This window comes from Onychostoma macrolepis, chromosome 03, assembly GCF_012432095.1.
Source record: "Onychostoma macrolepis isolate SWU-2019 chromosome 03, ASM1243209v1, whole genome shotgun sequence".
NCBI classification, from domain to species: domain Eukaryota; kingdom Metazoa; phylum Chordata; class Actinopteri; order Cypriniformes; family Cyprinidae; genus Onychostoma; species Onychostoma macrolepis.
The window spans coordinates 48,747,971-48,767,937 of record NC_081157.1 but is presented as its reverse complement, the minus strand read 5'-3'; the positions used below and the strand labels follow the sequence as shown (position 1 = coordinate 48,767,937).

Sequence of the window (19,967 nt, the reverse complement as noted above, 5' to 3'; positions counted from 1 at the left end):
TGATTAAAATAAACTCATGTTTTAGTGTTTCTGATATTTAGATTTCATATTACATATAGAGCGTTTAAAAGGAAATGTGATACCTGCAGGTTTCTTCGTGTTTATATGATTATTTCCTTGTTGCCGTTGTTATGGATCACCTGGGGATCGTGTTAACTGTGGAAGTGCGCGTGCGCGCTAATAGTTTTACCTGAGTTTCCAGCAGATGTTGGACCTCCACAGATTCGTCACAGAACAGATTTAAACGCTTTCGACATTATACGGAAATGTTTGTATCGTTATTGGACTCTGTTGTATCCTCTGTCGCCGTTCCAAATGTATCAGATGCCGTTTAAGGGAAGTTAAAATGAGTTTTCATGTAGCTTCACGTAGACCACGCCCACATTATTTTGCTACATTGGTTTCAGTGGAATTAGTTTCTGATGGCTAATGTAAGTCCATTTAATAAAGGTTTTTATTTTGTTTCTTTGCAACGTGTGTGCAGTTTTTCTTTAAAATAATGATTAATTGGAGCATACAGAGAGGGCGTAACTTGAAGTTGTCCAAATCACACAGAACCACGCCAGATGTTGAAACGAGAGGTTTTTGGCAAGATGGCCGCTCGCACAGCGACAGCGATGAGAACAATATTTCCAGAGATAATAGTTTAAATTTAAGTGTATAACTTAGTTTTATGTTTTGCAGTATTGTTTCTGGAGCTGGTAACCTAAAAACATAACTTTCCTCGGCATTCTGACTTTGTGTTATTTACTTTCATGAATAATATATGATGTTTTACATGCACCCCAAGGAAATGTAAGTCTGGTTAATGACGAATTAATGAACAAGACTCAAGACTTTAACTTATTGACAACTTTTCCATGCTCTGAGTCGGGGTCTTTTTTTAAAGATAAATGTCCACTGTCTACATAAACATGGAATAATGAATTTGAAAAACTTCCTTCAAGCAGACGATACAGGGTACCCATAGCAACAAGAAACATCTTCAAGAAATCTTTTATATCATCTGCTGTTACTTTATTAAATAAATGATATATAATCAGGTTTATGTATATTATGTAACTAATTGCTGTTGTTTGTTTGTTAATTTTATTGAGTTGTTATCTATTTGAGGTTTAGTGCTATTGGCCTAATTTCTATATACTTATTTTGTGTTTCATGTGTCTTTGATTCTTGGGGTAGGACGTTCTTGTATGTTCTGTGTGTCTGTTGTATTGGACTGTGAAGTCAAGTGTATTTGTGGTATATGTTTTTGTGTGAACAATAAAGATTTCTAATCTAATCTAATATCTCTGTGTCCATAAAGGTTCTGCCTTTAATTTACCTATTGCCATGGTGAATCGTAGTACAAGCCTGTCAACATACATTGCCTATGATAACAATGGTTTTGTTATAGTAGTAACACTTTACAGCCCATTTTGCATTTAGATTTATTGAAACAGACACCTACAACACACAACATCTGTAGATAAAATGCATAGATTCTTTGGATACTGAATTAATTAACTGGCATATAAAGTGCTTTCAGATTTACAGAACTGAGATAAAAAAAAAAAAAGTAGAAATGCATGTAGTCTGAGCCTTTCCAACAGGCATATAACAATAGAAAATCACATCAAATAGAACGACAGTTATTACAATGTGCCTCCGGCTTCATAAAAACAGTCAGCGCTACAGTATCCGGCAAATTCATTGTCGGAGTAGAACCCCTGTAATTTTCCCCTCTGTCCAGATCCCCTGTAACCTTCACAGTCTTTATATAGAGAACTGCACTGAATGCAACGGGAGATTCGATATGGAGTTCTGTAGGTCCTTCTATGCTCCTCTGAAAATGCGTCCCAGTTCACCACACCTGATGACAAAATAAGAGAGGGTTTCATGTGTAAAACATGGTCAGATTTAAAAAAAAATTTTGATGCACAATTTTCTGGTAGCAGTGTTCCCTCCATTCATTTTAGGAGTGGCGAGCCACCACAGCAAAAGAAATGTGAAATTACAATAAGCACTTATTGTCAAACAAAACAATCAGAACTAATACACCCTACAGCACACTCCCACTCACACAACATGCCACGCACTGCACTTTAACACCGTTCTACCGGACTACACGCACACACTGCAATAATACAACCTATCTGCTATCACTGGATACCATACAATGCACATCCACGACATTACATATGTAAAATCTGTTGCACCTTTGCACAACTATCTATTGCACTACTAATCTGTTGTAAATGTACAATCTGTTGCACCTTCACATATTACTATGTATAGATGTGTATATAATGTAGAATGTGTACTGGTAACTAAGTATGTCTTTATAGTACACTGTGTATTGAGTATATGTATGTGCATTTTGCACATTGTCTTCTGTACAGTCTGTAAATATGTACTGTCTATATGTAAATTGTTTTTGTTTTGTTTTTGTTTTTTTTTCTCTTGCACTGTCTGGAGCACGTTCTTAAGAATTTCACTCACCAAGGCACTTGTGCTGTGGTGATGTGACAATAAAAAGTGATTTTGATTTGAAAACATTAGGCCAGTGTATAAATAATTATTATTTTATGATGAAAATCATTTTAGCACTAGAAACTAGAATTAAATCATAACTTGGCCCCAAACATACAATGGACAAATGTAGAATAATCACTTAAAAACATCACAGTCGTAAACTGGTATAGAAAACAAATATGCTGACATCTATGTACAACACACTTTTTACATTTTAATAATGGGAAGTGACCGCTCCAGGTGCCATTCGTGTTGTTTTGCTGGCATTTTCAGGACATTCAGTGGTACAAAAACGGACAAACTCTTCTCGAGTTATAAACTCTTTGCTCTGCCCTTGCTGGAAAATAAAAAGCAGCAAGCCTACATGTTGGTTCTGTGTGATTTGAACAACTTCAAGTTACGCCTCCTGCTGCACGTTACGCCCCCTTCAAGTTCGCCCCTCTCTTGCAGTCCGCAGACAGACCCCTCTCATACATTCTGCTGTGGTTAAAGATTAAGCATTTTTTATTATTATTAATGTATTTGGTTAAAATGCATACTGAAAAATTCATCAGTGTTCCTACAAGAGTGGACAGTAGTGATAAAGTAGTTAAAATAAATGAAACCTTAAATAAAATGCATTTTTCAATGTTACTATGAAGACAAATCTATATGGCAGAAATGAACACTAATCTAAAAGTCTGCAGCATCATGTACTCAGAACATAAGGAAATAATTTATTGTGATCATAATTATTACAATAAATAGGATACTTCTGCAGTTCTGCATGTTGATTCAAAGTTGGTGTCATATGAAGTTTAGGGGTTGTCATCTGTTCTAGGTGCTGGGGTCATCTGAAATCTTCAGCTGGATCCGAATTGGAATGGCTGCAATTTAGTTCCTAGCTCTTCTCTATTTGCCTGTACCTCAGGATTCCCATCCAAGGTGGAAACAGAAAAGCAATGAAGAAGGGTTAGCGTCGCTGCAGTGTGTAGCATTTTAGGCAAAAGATAATTAGCATTTTATCAAGTACACGGTTATGTGAATGTTGGCTAAATAGATGCTTCTTTAATCTAGATTTAAAATGAGAGAATGTCTGAGCCCCGAACATTATCAGGAAGCCTATTCCAGAGTTTAGAAGACAAATGTGAAAAAAGCTTTTCTAGTTTAGTTTATTTATTTTTATTATATTTTATATGAGGACACAGGACAAATGCATTAAATGCATGCAGGACAGGTGTATTTGCCAGCTGTGGAGGGTCTGCTCACACAGTCCCAGTGGTACCACCTTCCACATTCAGTACATTCAATCTAAAGAGGAACAAACAAATATAATAGGTTACATTTTACTAGAGAACAGCAACATTTATGTTTTGCAGTGTCTTATTTTACCCATTGGTCAGTTTGGTCTTTGTCCTGTTCTCCACAGTAATGGCACAGTTGAGAAAGGTCATCTATAATATGTGGAGACAGTCATATCATGCCCAGAACATTGAGAAATAAATGTGTCTAGGCTATAAAAGACATAAAATACTCATGTTCACCAGATTCTCTCAAAAGCGTTCCTGCAATATCCATGCGCATTGATGCAGTCCCTTCCTCATTTGAAACGAGTGTAATTTCTTCCTCCATAAGAAGATTCTCTGCAAGCTGATGTGAGAAGTCATACATTAATTGTTTTATCAATAAAAACAGCAAACAAAGAAATACATGAAAGTAGATTTAGCTTACTTTGCAAACAAATGCACCGCAGGATGTAGAATCCTGTTGGGTGGGATGAGTAACCACCTCGAAATGTTAAGACCTCTCATCCTCATGAAAGATCTATTAAATAGAAAGTGTACTCATTAACAGGCAATAACACATTATATACAGTATAACAGATAGGCTACTTTCCTCTCATTTTAAGAAACTTTGTCTACTTGCCTTGACACATCCTTGCATTTAGTAATTGCTACTTGTTTAGCAATCGAACGGGTCTATATATATAGACTTTGATAGTTTTGGGAACATTGCCTAAAACAAACACCAACTGTCATTAGATAATTGCTTCAACTTTTCATTATAATTTATTAATGCGTGTACTTCTGTGTATATTAAGAAACTTGCAGACACTTACTATGAGCGTGCAATGGTTGTCACATACAGCCCCAAAAAGCACATCATAACTGGATGGATCAAGCTAAAAAAAGCAAAAAAAAACAATCAAACAGTGCAACAGCAGTTTAAAATGTGTTCTGTTAATATACAGAAATACTTTGGGGCTTATGTTTAAATGCAAAAACCTCTTTCAAGCCTTTTAGGCTTCCTTTCCAGATTGCAGTCATCTGGTATGAATCTATTAAATAGGCCTTTTTCTCCCCTGACATATTTAATCTGTTTTTAAGGTGCTGCAGATAAGCATTGACAACCTATTTACAAAAAGAATGAAAAGTAATGATTAGATTACTAGCACAAAGAACCATAACAGAGGTAACCATGCAAAAATTGAGAATGCATACTTAAATCCTACCTCACTTTCTAACTGTTTGCCCGGTGCCAGATCCATCATGTTGTTTGTGAACAACTTGTAAGGGCCCATTTTGCTCCACAACACTTGTTGTTTTTTGCCCTCTCATTTATCACTAAAAGAAACATGATATCACAAAGTAAAATACTGAGCTATGGCACGGTCAAATAGCAAACCATTTAATATTTACCATTTTCTTCTGAATTTGCTGATGCATGAAAGGTGTCTGAGGAGCAAGAGTGGGTTGATGGGCCTGATGGGTTCACTTGAGTCTGTGCATTGAAGCTATCAACTGAGTGGGTAGCGGTATGCCGAGGTGAGGAAAGTACCTTTAAACATGGATTGGTGGAGGTGCTGTTTGGTGCTGACAGACCATTAGTGGAACTAGGAAGAGAGGCAGGAGGAGGAAGAGGACTGGCAGAGTTTGATGGAATCCATTTTTTGGGAATGTGGGGCTCTGGCTCAACATACTTTATCAAGTGATCTGTATTAAATGTCATTGTTTTTTTTTTCCCTTTCTTTGAAACTACATCAACGATTTTTCCTTCAATTCTTACAACAGTAAATGGACCAAGCATGTCTGGGTCCATTTTTCCACCCTTTCTGTTCTCTTGTCGCACATTCCTCACCAATACCTTGTCTCCAACCACAAAGTTGTCCTCTTTCCATTTTCCTCTTCCGCACTTTGTCCTGGCTCTTTGAGATGTTCAGTTTTACAGCTTCCATGGTCTCCCTCCTATCAGTCAACCCCTCAGAAAGTTGCTCAGTGGCAACCATGGCTTCCACTTTTCCATGACAGATCTAAGTAAAACATTCACAATAATTATTCACTTCTTTCTAGATCGTTTTGTTTCAAAAACAAAGTAAACAAATCACTAACCTCATAATCCTTCGGTACCTCACATGGATACCGTGCCTCTCTCTCCCAAACATTAAATAGTATGGGGAAAACTTTGTTGAGATTTGTTTTTTTTGTTCTTAGTGCAAACACTGTAACACTTAGGTGTATGTGCCAAGATGAAGGATTTTCCCCAACCATTTTTGTCAGACTTCTGAACATGAAGAATTAAAAAGAAAATCATGAAACGTTAAAAAACTACTCGACTTGTCTTTTAATCTTTAAAACACCTTTGAATTGTCCCATTCAGTCTCTCAACAAGACCATTTGTCTGGGGATGGTAGGGTGAACAAAGACTCCTGGTAATGCCCAGTTTGTCACACAGGCTAAAATTGAGCTTTGAAAAAAAAAAAACAATAATACTAATTTTATATATATTGTTTATGGTCATATCAATACATTTTGAACTGATTTGCGTTAAACCAACCTTGTTTACAAACCCCTTCCCCTGATCAGTTAAAATTCGCTTTGGTGCCCCTAATTTGTAAAAAAAAAAAAATCAAAATGCACTTTGTGACCTCTTCTGCATTTTTTGTCTTGAGAGGATAGGCTTCGGACCACTTGGTAAAATAGTCCACCATAACACATATGTACCGGTGGCCATTTTCAGTGGGAGTCAACTTGCCAATAAGGTCCATCCCAACTAATTCTAGAGCTTCTGTGACCTGAAATGGAAATCAGTTTTATAAACACTCAGAATAAAAGTTACTTTCTTAAATGTATCATACTCACAGCTATAGGATTGTATGCCGCCTTCTCCTTTATTGACTTTCTCCTGGTCTGACACTGCGGACACTGAGCTATCTGAAACAGAGGTGGGTCATAACCATTTTAATGTAATATTGCTTTAATGTAATCGATAACATCTAATGTGTCATTTCTAATAATTAACTTACCCACTTGCGGATGTTCTGCTCCATGCCAGGCCAGTAAAATCTAAGGATTATGGCATTATGGATTTTCTCCACCCCACAATGACCACCAAGAGGGCCTGAATGGAACTCCACAAAGATGTTGTGTGCCTCCTTGGGTGAAAGCACAACTTTAGCCAAATGTTGGCTCTTGTCTTTTTTTCTTCTGCATATGTAATGCAGCTCACCATCTGATATTAAATAAAATATTGAATAAAAGTACCAGTTATATTACCTGTATGGGGTGAGACCATCTTAAAACACCCTTACCCTTCAGTGTGAAATGTTCACATCGTCTCTTAATGTGATAGCGCTCCTTACTTGAGCAACTATCTGGATACTGGTTATCCTGCAAACATCTTTTGATCTCTTGAACCTTACTTGGCTCCATTTGTCTGGCCTGTATATGGCCTAGTAACAATGGTGTCAATTAACATAAAGACACTGTATTTATAGACCTTTTCATCTGTTCCTAATTATTAATAGACCACTGAAAGCACATGATGTGATTAATTAGGAGAGAGAATATGTTATTACCACTAGGTTGATGATACCACTCAAAAGATATTACTGGAACAATCCAAAGTTATAGTTCATATAAACAGACCCCCACTCAATAAACCGTATTTATAAATCTGACAGACTATTGTGTCATATTTTTAGTTGAATAAGTTTGCAAATAAGTAAATAAAGCTTTTCTTGTTCTAATTGATGTTTGGTAGAGAGGCATGGTTTTCATGTGATAAATGATCATAAATGATTATGATGGTAAATGATTATGAGGTTAGTGATGTCTTGTAGAATATCAGCCATATTTGAAAAAAATAAAATCATCATCATATCATATATTTTACTTATGTCATGAAAAGTTGGGGTTGCCACTAGTGGTTGTCACAGGACTTACAAAATACAATACAAGACAAAATGGAATCTGGAAAAAGAACCAGTCAGTAAAAAAAAGATCTCATAGCATGGTTCAGTTTTAATTGTTAAACAGTTGTTAAGCACTTTATTGTCACGGATCAGTCAGGCCCTTCACTCCACCAATCGCAGCGTTCCACCTCACCTGAATTCTAATCATGCACACCTGCACCAAATCACGACCTCATCACCACTCACTACAAAGGGATCCTCAAGCACTCACTTCACTGTCCGATCTCGTTCTAGCAACGTGGACGCCGGCCTTGCTGTATCCAAGACTATATCCTTCCAAGAGCATTAACTTACCTTGTTTGACTTACCTGCTGTGTCTCTTCCTCCTTGTGTCATCCTCTCCTCCTAGAGTGCCCGTCTTCAGAGTGTTAGAGTGTCTTTGTGGATCCCCCCCCTGTCTGTCTTCTGGAACCGCTGTGGACAAGAAAGATATTCAGCACCATATTCACCCATCCACGAAAGAACTCCCCTCAAGATCATCCACTCACCGTCTTACAAGAATACCATTTCACCAGTGTGCTTCACCTGTTTCAATAAATCTTCATTTGTTATTCACTCACCTTCGTGTCCGAGTCCATCATAACAGAAGATCGGACCGAACACCATCACATACAGGATGAGCACCACGGATCCCTTCCAGGAGCTGGTGGACTCCCTGAAAAGACTGCTGTTACAAACGCCCACACCAACGGCACCACCACCACAGTCAACAAACACCACCATGAGCACTTCCTCACCGATCGTCTTCGCCAGTCCCATAGCCCGACCAGCGCCCTTCTCTGGTTCGGCGGAGGAATGCGATGGCTTCATTCTTCAATGCACCCTGACGATTAATTTGCATCCCCAAGTCTTCACCACAGACCAGGCAAAATTCGCGTATGTAGTTACCTCACTCACCGGACCGGCTCTAAAGTGGGCTGAGACGATCCTTAACCAGGCAGGACCTGCTACTCACACTTTTGCCAACTTCATCCGCCATTTCAAGGAGGTATTCAGCGTTTCATCCGGAGACTCAACGGTGGGTGAGCAACTTTACCAACTTCGTCAGGGTGCAAACCCCATTCACCAATATGCCTTGCAGTTTAGAACACTGGCAGCCGCCAGCAGTTGGAATGAGCCCTCGCTCATCACAGCTTTCCGCCAAGGATTGAATCCCCGCTTGCGGTTACATCTCAGCGCATATGACGACAACTATGGTCTGGAGAAGTTCATACAACTAGCCATTCGCTGTGCAAACCGCATTCAGTCTTGCAGTCCAGATCCATCCTCAGCCATCGCTACTCCTCCTCCTCCACCACGCCGACCAGAGACAATTGACCCTCCAGAACCCATGCAAACAAACTCCACTCGTCTACCTCTGTCAGAACGACAAAGATGAATTTCCCAGAGGCTATGTTTATATTGTGGGGATGATGGACATCGTGTGCTGGAATGTCCCCTAAGACCGCCACGCGTCCTGGTGAGTTCAGTACTTACCACAACACCAAGACTCAAACCTCTCTCAACTCGAGCCCTACTTACTGCCCACTCGCATGTTGTTACAGTCACCATCCTCCTCGACTCTGGTTCCGTGGGGAACTTCATCTCGGGGAACCTCCTCCAGCAGCTCCGCATCCCTATCACCAACACCCCGAAGACCTATGAAGCCCAATCCATAACAGGCCAACCCCTCACCAAGGATTCCATCCACTGTTGTACTGAACCGGTACAGTTACAGATTGGGCATTTCCATCGCGAGGACATCCAATTGCTGGTTCTGGAGGGTTCAACTGTGGACATCATTTTGGGTCGTCCGTGGCTGGTGCAGCATGACCCACACCTATTTTGGAGGACAGGAGAAGTCCTAAAGTGGGATGAGAAGTGTTTCCCTCATTGTTTTCCCAACCTACCTCAACCTAATCGCCGAAGATGTCCGCTGATCCCCATTGGTACCACATCCATAGAAAGCCCTCAAGAGAACTTATCCGTCGAGATTCCTTCATGTTATACCCACTTTAGTGACGTCTTCTGTCCGAAAAGGGCTGCCCAGCTACCACCACATCGGCCATGTGACTGTGCAATCGACCTCCTTCCGGGTGAGCCAGTACCACGAGGTAAGATTTACCCCCTATCACCACCAGAACAACAGGCCATGGAGGAGTATATTGCGGAGGCACTACAACAGGGATATATTGTACCATCGACCTCCCCTGCTGCATCCAGCTTCTTCGTGGCAAAGAAGGACGGCGACCTACGCCCTTGTATCGACTACCGGAAACTCAACGACATCACTGTTAAATACAGGTATCCCCTTCCTCTTGTCCCAGCAGCTCTAGAACAACTACGCGGCACCACCATCTTCACTAAGTTGGACCTCCGCAGCGCCTACTACCTCATTCGCATTAGGAAAGGAGATGAGTGGAAGACAGCCTTCATAACCCCCACTGGTCATTATGAATATAGGGTGATGCCGTATGGGCTTGTAAACGCCCCTTCTGTCTTCCAGGGGTTCATGCATGAGGTGCTCCGGGAGTTCCTGCATCGCTTTGTGATCGTGTATATTGATGACATCCTCATCTACTCCCGGAGCCTGGCCGACCATCGCCATCACGTTGCGGATGTCCTTCAGAAACTCCGGCAGTTCCAATTATATCTTAAAGCTGAAAAATGCACCTTCCATCAATCCTCTGTACAGTTCCTTGGATACATCATTGACCATCGTGGCGTCCGCATGGACAAGGGGAAGGTGGAAGCAGTAACCTCCTGGCCAACTCCCACCACAATCAAAGAACTTCAACGATTCCTTGGATTCTCAAATTTCTACTGACGATTAATACCCAATTACAGTGCAACCACCAGTCCACTCACAGACCTCCTAAAGGAAAAAGCCAAAACACTCCACTGGAACCCTAAAGCCCAAAAGGCTTTTGAAGATCTCAAGACCGCCTTCACCCATGCTCCGCTCCTTACTCATCCAGATCCAGAACTCCCATTCATCGTCGAAGTGGACGCATCCACCACGGGCGTAGGAGCCGTCCTGTCCCAGCAGCAGGGGAAGCCTCCCAAACTCCATCCATGCGCCTATTTCTCAAAGAAACTCAGCCCGGCGGAAAGGAACTATGACATTGGAAACCGGGAACTATTGGCTATCAAGCTAGCCCTTGAGGAATGGAGGCACTGGCTGGAGGGGGAAAAACACCCATTCATAGTTCTCACAGATCACAAAAACCTCCAGTACCTTCGTGATGCCAAACACCTCAACCCCAGACAAGCCAGATGGGCTTTATTCTTTACCCGATTTCATTTTACGATCTCCTACAGACCCGGAACCAAGAACATCAAGGCAGATGCCCTGTCTAGAATCCATGCACCAGAGAACAATAACCCGGAACCTGACAATATCCTCCCTCCAACAATCATTTCTAGCCCCATCCAGTGGACCTCTCCGCCAGTTGCCTCATCCACACCACCCGCCAATCCGTCGGGCTGCCCACCTAACCACCAGTATGTACCCAGAACACAAAGGATCCCACTTATCCATTCCACTCACACCTCACTTGGTACTGGCCACCCAGGGGCCAACGCAACTCTCTCGCTGCTACAAGATCGCTTCTGGTGGCCCAACATGGCCAGGGACGTAAGGAGGTTCGTGCAAGGCTGCCCAGACTGTGCCATATCCAAAAGCTCCCGTCATCTCCCAGCCGGTAAACTCCATCCGTTACCCATTCCTCAACGTCCATGGTCACACCTAGGAGTGGATTTCATTACTGATCTGCCCGCATCTGACGGTAACACATGTATATTCGTCATCATTGATCGATTTTCCAAGTCATGTCGTCTCATTCCCCTCACCGGCCTTCCCACCACTCTCCAGACTGCAGAACTCATGTTCAACCACATATTCCGGTATTATGGCATTCCAGGAGACATAGTATCGGGGGACCCCAATTCATCTCCCGGGTGTGGAAGGCCGCCTTCTCTCTCCTAGGTGTGACTGTCAGTCTTTCCTCCGGATATCACCCTCAGTCTAATGGGCAGACCGAGCGCAAAATTCAAGAAATCGGACGTTTCTGCCATAGCCGCCAGAACTCCTGGAACCAGTTCCTAGGCTGGGCCGAGTACGCCCAAAACTCACTGCGCCAACAATCCACGGGACTCACACCTTTCCAGTGCGTACTCGGTTACCAGCCTCCCCTGTTTCCCTGGTCAGGTGAGCCCTCTGACGTCCCCGCCATCGACCACTGGTTCCGGGAGAGCGAGAGAGTCTGGGACGCAGCTCACCACCAACTCCAACAGGCAGTGCGCAGACAGAGTGACAGCCGACGCCCGAAGATCAGAAACTCCCAACTACCAACCTGGGGAGAAGGTTTGGCTGTCCACCAGGGACATCAGACTGCACCTGCCTTGTAGGAAACTCAGTCCCAGATTCGTTGGCCCCTTCACTATTCTGGAACGCATCAACCCTGTCACCTATAAACACCAATTGCCACCTCACTACAAGATTCACCCTACCCTGTCTCACTATTAAAACCCTTCTCTCCACCTCTCTCCACAGGGCCTGACTTCGAGAATGAGTCCCCTCTCCCACAAATCTTAGACGAAGGCGCAGTCTACCAAGTCAAAGAAATCCTGGAATCCCGGCGTTGTGGTGGCCGACTAGAGTACCTCGTTGACTGGGAGGGCTACGGCCCTGAGGAACGCTCTTGGGTACCCAGAGACGACATTTTAGATCCATCACTACTGGAAGAGTTCCATACAGCGCACCCAGATCGCCCAGCACCCCGAGGCAGGGGTAGACCACCACGGCGCCGAGGTAGGCCCTCAGGAGCGGGCCGTGGAGAGGGGGGTACTGTCACGGATCAGTCAGGCCCTTCACTCCACCAATCGCAGCGTTCCACCTCACCTGAATTCTAATCATGCACACCTGCACCAAATCACGACCTCATCACCACTCACTACAAAGGGATCCTCAAGCACTCACTTCACTGTCCGATCTCGTTCTAGCAACGTGGACTCCGACCTTGCTGTATCCAAGATCAAGACTATATCCTTCCAAGAGCATTAACTTACCTTGTTTGACTTACCTGCTGTGTCTCTTCCTCCTTGTGTCATCCTCTCCTCCTAGAGTGCCCGTCTTCAGAGTGTTAGAGTGTCTTTGTGGATCCCCCTCCGTCTGTCTTCTGGAACCGCTGTGGACAAGAAAGATATTCACCCATCCACGAAAGAACTCACCTCAAGATCATCCACTCACCGTCTTACAAGAATACCATTTCACCAGTGTGCTTCACCTGTTTCAATAAATCTTCATTTGTTATTCACTCACCTTCGTGTCCGAGTCCATCCATAACATTGATTTTGTCACCTTCAAAAAGTAAACATGACATAGATGTGACATACAATTGAAAAAATACCTTCCTGGTTTAATCCCACATATCAAAGACAAAATGTTCTCTACATGTCCAATAAAAGACATATTATTCACAACATTCAAATTCAAGCACCTAACTGAGCATAACGTACAATAAAGAGACACTATTAATATATAAACAAACAGAAAATTCAGTTAATTTAATTGATTATGATTCTAACAAACTGCAATATTAGATGCAATTTGTTCTAAACATTGAGTTCTGTCATTTAAATAACTTAGGGAAAAAATGAAATAATCTTCTGTTACTATTTGTAAGCCTAAATGTAGATTTCAAATCAGACATAAATCCAGGATGAATCTTCTCATCCAGGATGAAGATTCCTGGAGTCCATTGGCATAAGCAAGCCCTGTAATCACAACATTAAAAGAACAAGCAGTTTTGCCTCGTCAAGGTTGATTTTTCAAGTGCCCAGAAAAACCTTTGTTGAAAGACAAGATAATAGAATAATCCTTTTACACATAGTACGTGCCATAAATGATTTTTGGTAAGTCAGTTGCAAATGTTAACAGTGCATGTGTTAGATACCTTCTTGATCTATAGGCATTTTGTGTCCAAGGCTTTATGTCCAAGGAAGAGGATGGTTGTAAAAGCAAGATCTAAAATCAGCAGAGTAAATCACTTTGAACAAACTCAAGGCAAAGTATCCTCACTTTCTCTCTCTCTTTATTATGACATCAATTAAAAATAACTTGATCACACACAATAAATTAGGTTACAATTAAAATAAATCCATATGACGTTAAAACGGAAGGACTTTGCACTTCATGTCTTCTTTAGGTAACAGGTGAGGGAGCGAGTGTCCTGTGAGTGGAAGCTGGTGGAGCTACTCAGAGAGGACATCAAGCTCCAGAGAGAGACAGAGAGGAGAGAAGAGCACAGGAGTTATTTATTATTTATTAACCCTTCTCTCAAGAAGAGAAAACAGTGGAAAAAATGGGTACATTAAAATTTTTCAGTATCTTTTTTGTCACGTTGTCAATGAAACAACCAATTTCTGTAGTTTATTTTTGTGATGTAACGAAATGGTAAGTTGTATACATTATTCATTTTTGTAATGTAATTTATTTGTAAATGAGCCTGTGTACTTTCTGCACATTTTGTATTTTTTGTTATGCATATTCACATGTGTAAATAAAAGGGAAGTAATTATGTACATTTTTCATTTTTAATGCCGCTTACAAAACATTCTTCTATACATTTATTTTTTTTGTCCTGTAAATAAATGTTTTACACATTAAAACAAATTGTTCTATACATTACTGAAAGTACTTTTTACAACTATTTACAACATAGCCTAGGTTTAACATCAGAAAAACAACATCGATTTTGAGCCCAGCCCTGCCTCCAGGTGTTCTGGGGTCTTCAGGAGGTGTATTACTTGGTAAATGGCCAGCACCTCCTCAGCGACTCAGAGGACAATGCGGTGGACAGTTGAACGAGGCACGTCAGACACTCTGGAGACCACTGTTTAACACTGGCCAGACAGAAGAGAAACATCAGAGTCTGGACTGTGGCACTTCTTAGAAGCTCCAGCAGCACTGTCAGAGCCTCCCTGATCAGCCCAAAACCATTAAAAACCTGTCCAGCGCTGACACATTCAGCTTTATCCTTGGTAGAAGAAATATTGAGATACTTTAGTAAACTACTTGTAGTGACTATTAATACCACACTGGGGAAAAACTACTAGTCATATTTAAAAGAAAACTTTAGTTAAAGGGATAGTTCAACCAAAAATGAAAATTCCAAACTTGAGGATGAGTAAATGATTACAGAATTTTCATTTTTGGGTGAACTATCCTCTAATTAAAAGTATTATCTTGCATACTCTAATATAGTTAAGGTATTGAGAGTACAAATAAAGGTATAGGCCTACAGTATTGTTCTGAAAAATAATTAGTCAGGATGGTTTTGCATTAATATTACTGCTGCTGTCCTGTGTGAAAAAAAAAAAGAAGAAGAAAACTTAATACTTCATATTTGTACGAGAATACTTAACAAATGTACTTCCTTGCAGTCCACCACTGATTATTTTGAAAATGAAAGCAACAACATTTTGTCAGAATATTAACAAATTGATGCTAACTATATCAGAGGCTGCATCTGAAGGACTCGGACTGGTCATGCAGGGCACTGGTCAGCTGTCACAGCTGCCGCTGAACATTGAGCTGTTCAATGCCCTGTTTGTTTATTTATTTATTTTTCACCGTTTTATTTTTATGCTTAACTGCCTAAAAAAAATCCTGGGTTTTAAACCTGTCTACATGCATGGTCAAGACAATGAACTATATAAAATCGCACCTTTGTAAGATATCAGTCAGCATTTGAACTGCTATGTGTGTGTGTGTGTGTGTGTGTGTATTTTGTAGTTTTTCCATTATTCAAGTAATCTCCAAGCAGTACCTGCATTTAAAGTTGTAATCCGGCAATTAAGGATGCAGCAAACCAGTGTAATTTACCTGGCCTCGGTCTTGGAAAAGCCTGAGGTACATCACCGTCTCCTCCATTATGACATAAAACAGAAACAAAAATGATCAACTCTGGCTCCACCTGTCCTGTCAGGAGGGCAGCTCTCCTCTCGCACCGTTGCTATGCGACAGGAGCGGCAATCCGGAACACCTGGTGGCGCAATTAGAAAATCCTGCAAAGGCGGAGCGTCTCAAGCACTTCCAAGGGTCCTTCGTGCACTTCGGAGGCGTGGCCTTCAAAGTCCATGCACTCCGAAGTGCTTACACTTAGCTTTGGGACACAGCTTATGACAAACGGACTAGGAGTTATGAGCAGTTTTGCATTTTTGATCACTGTAGCGCCACCTATTGGCCGATTGGGGTGAGTCTTTGGATCTGAATCAAATCAAATTAAATTTTTCCGCCATTCTGTGAAGGTTTTTAAGTATTTGGGAACTATGATTGATTGCAATCTAAATTTTTTTTTCAGATTTTATCAGAAGCTATATTAGCAAATCAGAGGCTATATTTGCTACAGAAATTGAGAAAGTTTTACAAAGAGTTTATATTAGTTTAATTGAAAGTGTTTTAGGGTACAATATAACGGCTTGTTTTTGGGCGAATAACATCAGTAAATAAAGTAAAATTAAATAGGATTATAAGGATGGCAAGCAAAATAATAGAGGTTAAGCAAAAATCGATTGATCAGCTGTATGATATGGCAGTTAGGAGGGAAGCTTTGGCTACACGTGGAGATACAACGCACCCTCTGAACTATGCCTTTGAATTGTTACCATCTGGACGCCGTTATAGGACACTGAAGGCAATTAAAGCAATAACAAACCTTTGCACCATACGCAATAAGTCTTTTGAATAAAGGGTAGGATTACAGTGTTTTTAGGAGTGATGAATGTATTAATTATTTATTTGATGTGTTTGTGCATTGTATTGAAATGTGAATTGTTCTGTTATTGTGTTTGTAAGCGAGACCAAAGACCAATTTTCAGCCAAGGCTGAACGATAAAGTAAAGTGAATAGCGGTCAAGACTTCTATGATCTGACCAAGTTTCAGTTCTCTCGGCCTTACGGTTTGTTCTGCACGATCAGTTTTAGCGGATAAAAAAATTATAAAAATCCTAACAATTACAATAGTTCAGCACTACGTGCTTGAACTCCTAAATATATGAAATGATAAAAACGGTCTGATCTTCACAGAAAGACGTCACATGATTTCAGAAGACTACACAGAAATCACTGATTATTGAGATGCATTTATGAGACGTGGTGGTTCTTTTGTCATCCGTCACAAATCCCTGTATCAAAAGACCAGAAAGTACATTATTTACTTTTACTATTTGTTTCTGAAATGACATCAAGGAGAGAAAACGATGACAGAATACATCTTTTGGTGAACCGACCATAAACAGTTATAAAGATAAACATATACAAACATTTGCAATTATTTGTAATTGTTTTATAGGCAGTGACCTTCTGTTTAGAGTCCAACAAAGAGTCATAAAACAAACAAACAAACAAACATTCTTACTCACAAAGCATCAACAATTGAAGTATGGTCAAGCCCCTTGTTTATTATTAAGACACTAAATGTACCCTTATGTGTCACTGTAGGAACCCCATTGATTTCAATGAGAAATGAACACAGAGAAAGGCATGGGAATTTTATTGTCTATTAATTATTTGTTAGGTAATCATTTTGACATTATGACAAATATGTTGGTGCATGATTTTCAACTTAAACAGTCAGAATCATTTAGTCCACATTACGAATGCGCCATTACTGCAGCGTTAACCGTCAGTTTTTTTTTTTTTAGGTTTTTAATATTTATTTTTCAATGTTAATGAGTGTGACACCACAGTTAAAAAACAGGAAAATCTTTTGGAAATCCTTGGTGGGGCTGTGCCGGGACTAAGCAAAGTTTCTGATGGGGCTATAGCCCCGTCAAGCCCCGCCCCGGCGCCGCCACTGTACACAATGTGTATCTGATATGAATAAAACGTGTCGAATTATAATGGAAAGGATTATTATTACCTATTCCATAGACATCAGTGTGTATTTTACAAACTCTAAATGTATTGTTTTTTTAGTACTTATGTGAATTTATATGTCTGAAACCTAAAATAAACAGTATGTGGTTAAAAACACTGAAAAGTTGTGATACATGACAGCTCTGAGCGCGCCTGTCTCTGGCTAAATTCAACATTTGCTTAAAAACAAGAAATTTTTTTATGACAAAATTTTGAAATGTAGGCTTACATCAAACACATTTTAATTCAGATTCTGTATTTATATATATATATATATATATATATATATAAAACGGAAAACAAAAACAGCGAAAAAAAACAGCTGGCTGACCCCTAGAGGGGTGGATGTACATGCCGCGGCTATTAACGATGAACTTGGAGAAACACAAAGTGTTAGATTAGACTGGCTTCACTCCTATTGTAAAAAAAAAAAAAAAAAAAAGACAGATTAAGTTACATTTTCAGAGAGATACGTTGCGATTAAAATGCCAGATATGTTAACAATTTGGACTGGACAGAAATCTCCTATTCACTTCGACTGCAGCTTCCGACGGTAATTTACAGGAACTATAACACAATAGTTCACCAGATTTGTTTTAAATGAGGGAGAATGGTACTCATTTGGCTCCCCTTATCCTGCACAGGTGCCTCGGCAATGATGTACTCGAAGTGCCTCTGAAAAGGTGTCGGCCCCATGTCGAAATTACAATTGATCACATTTTATAAAAATTTGATGTGTATCATTTTCAGCATTACATGAATTATGTGTGTTATGCGTGTAGGTCAAAACATCATACAAAACTTTACAAAGTAATTCTAACATGCACATCCATGCATGGTGTTGGGAAGCTCTTTGAAATAAGGTTTTCTTTTTTATTTAAAATATTTCTGTAATCAGTAAGTATTAATCAATAAGTCTCCCTTTGTGCTGATTTAATGACAAACTTCACATTTAAAGGTGGGGTAAGAGATTTCTGGTAGCCAATGTTGATATTTCAAATCACCAAAACAAAAATGCCACCTACCCCAAAAGGGTCTCGCCCCTATTTTGGTAGCTCCACCCCACACATACGTACGCAAACCAGGCAACGATAGTTCTGTGAAACAAAGCAAAACCAATGTTACTCACTGATCGAGAAGAAACAAAGCAACCTTGAGTTCTCTCCAGCGCTGAAAAGCTGATCTGATATTTACAGATATTTATCTACCAGTGTAGACAGACTTTAGCTGGTGCGGCGCGGCACAACTTGACAACTGTCGCGTTTGTTATGCTTCATAGCCTAAAAGCACGAAAAGCACAGCGGCCATCTCGCAGCATCTTCTTCCTTCTGTTGTGTAAAACCCCTAAGAAGCTTTGCTTGTACATCTATCGTTTATAATCGGTAATTTGTATACTTTGTTTGTATTTTGTTAAGAGTTATAAATGTTGGAAGCATGCTAGCCTTTCACATGCATTATATTTACATTCAAAGATCAGTATAACTAACGTTACTGCAGTTTACCAATGCAAATGTAAACGTTGTATAATTAATGTGTTACTGTATTTTGTTTGTTTTATTTAAGTAAGCATTGTATTTATTTTGCAGTTTCACAAAAGAATGTAACAGAGATTGAACTACATGATTGCACTCAAGCCAAAGTAAAGAGAAGATTTACTCAATCATCTGAGTGGACACTGAAGCTGATCAGTCATCTTCTTGCTATGTTTGGCTATCTGTATATGCTCGACACACGCGTGCAGAGGACAGAATAATGCACATTCGGTCTTTTACTTTCTCTTATGACTTCATCTGGATTTAGTTTCAATTTTAGTTCTGTGTTCAATCTGACTCCGATTTCAAGTGATCATTAAATTTAGACAATATTTATAATTGAAAACCGATCACAGACATCGATTGTATATTAATTTAGATATTTGATTATTCAGGAAATCCCATACTTTCAATTATTAGTTCATTAGGGACCAGGTATCGCACAGTAATTACACTTCAGCCGATAGTGAATCCACGACACAAACTCGTCAGTTCTGAACTTACTCAGAGGGTGCAGAGTGTTATAATACCTTTAAGTGAGCTGCTCCTGCATACTCATAACAAAAAGTGTATTTTTTCATATAACCACGAGAGCTACACCGTGTTAAGCCAGTGACAGACAGAAATCAGAAGCCCTTCATGGTGCTCCCCATGGTTTATCCATTAGTGCTTCGGTATGATCTGTCCTGAACGCAGATTTGCGGAAATACCACTACACATTAATCTACTTGAAAAATGATTTCTGAAGAGATCAGAATAAGTCAAATATAACATTTTATTATCAGTCAGG

General features: G+C 40.3%; 1 long non-coding RNA gene across 1 annotated transcript; it reads right to left on the bottom strand.

Moving 5' to 3' along the window:
• Positions 1-3,294: 3,294 nt before the first annotated feature.
• Positions 3,295-4,319, bottom strand: LOC131537132 (uncharacterized). The gene is made up of 3 exons (XR_009270177.1): positions 4,225-4,319; positions 4,038-4,143; positions 3,295-3,947 (listed from the first exon to the last, which is right to left on the bottom strand). It is a non-coding gene; the product is annotated as an uncharacterized LOC131537132 (long non-coding RNA).
• Positions 4,320-19,967: the final 15,648 nt, after the last annotated feature.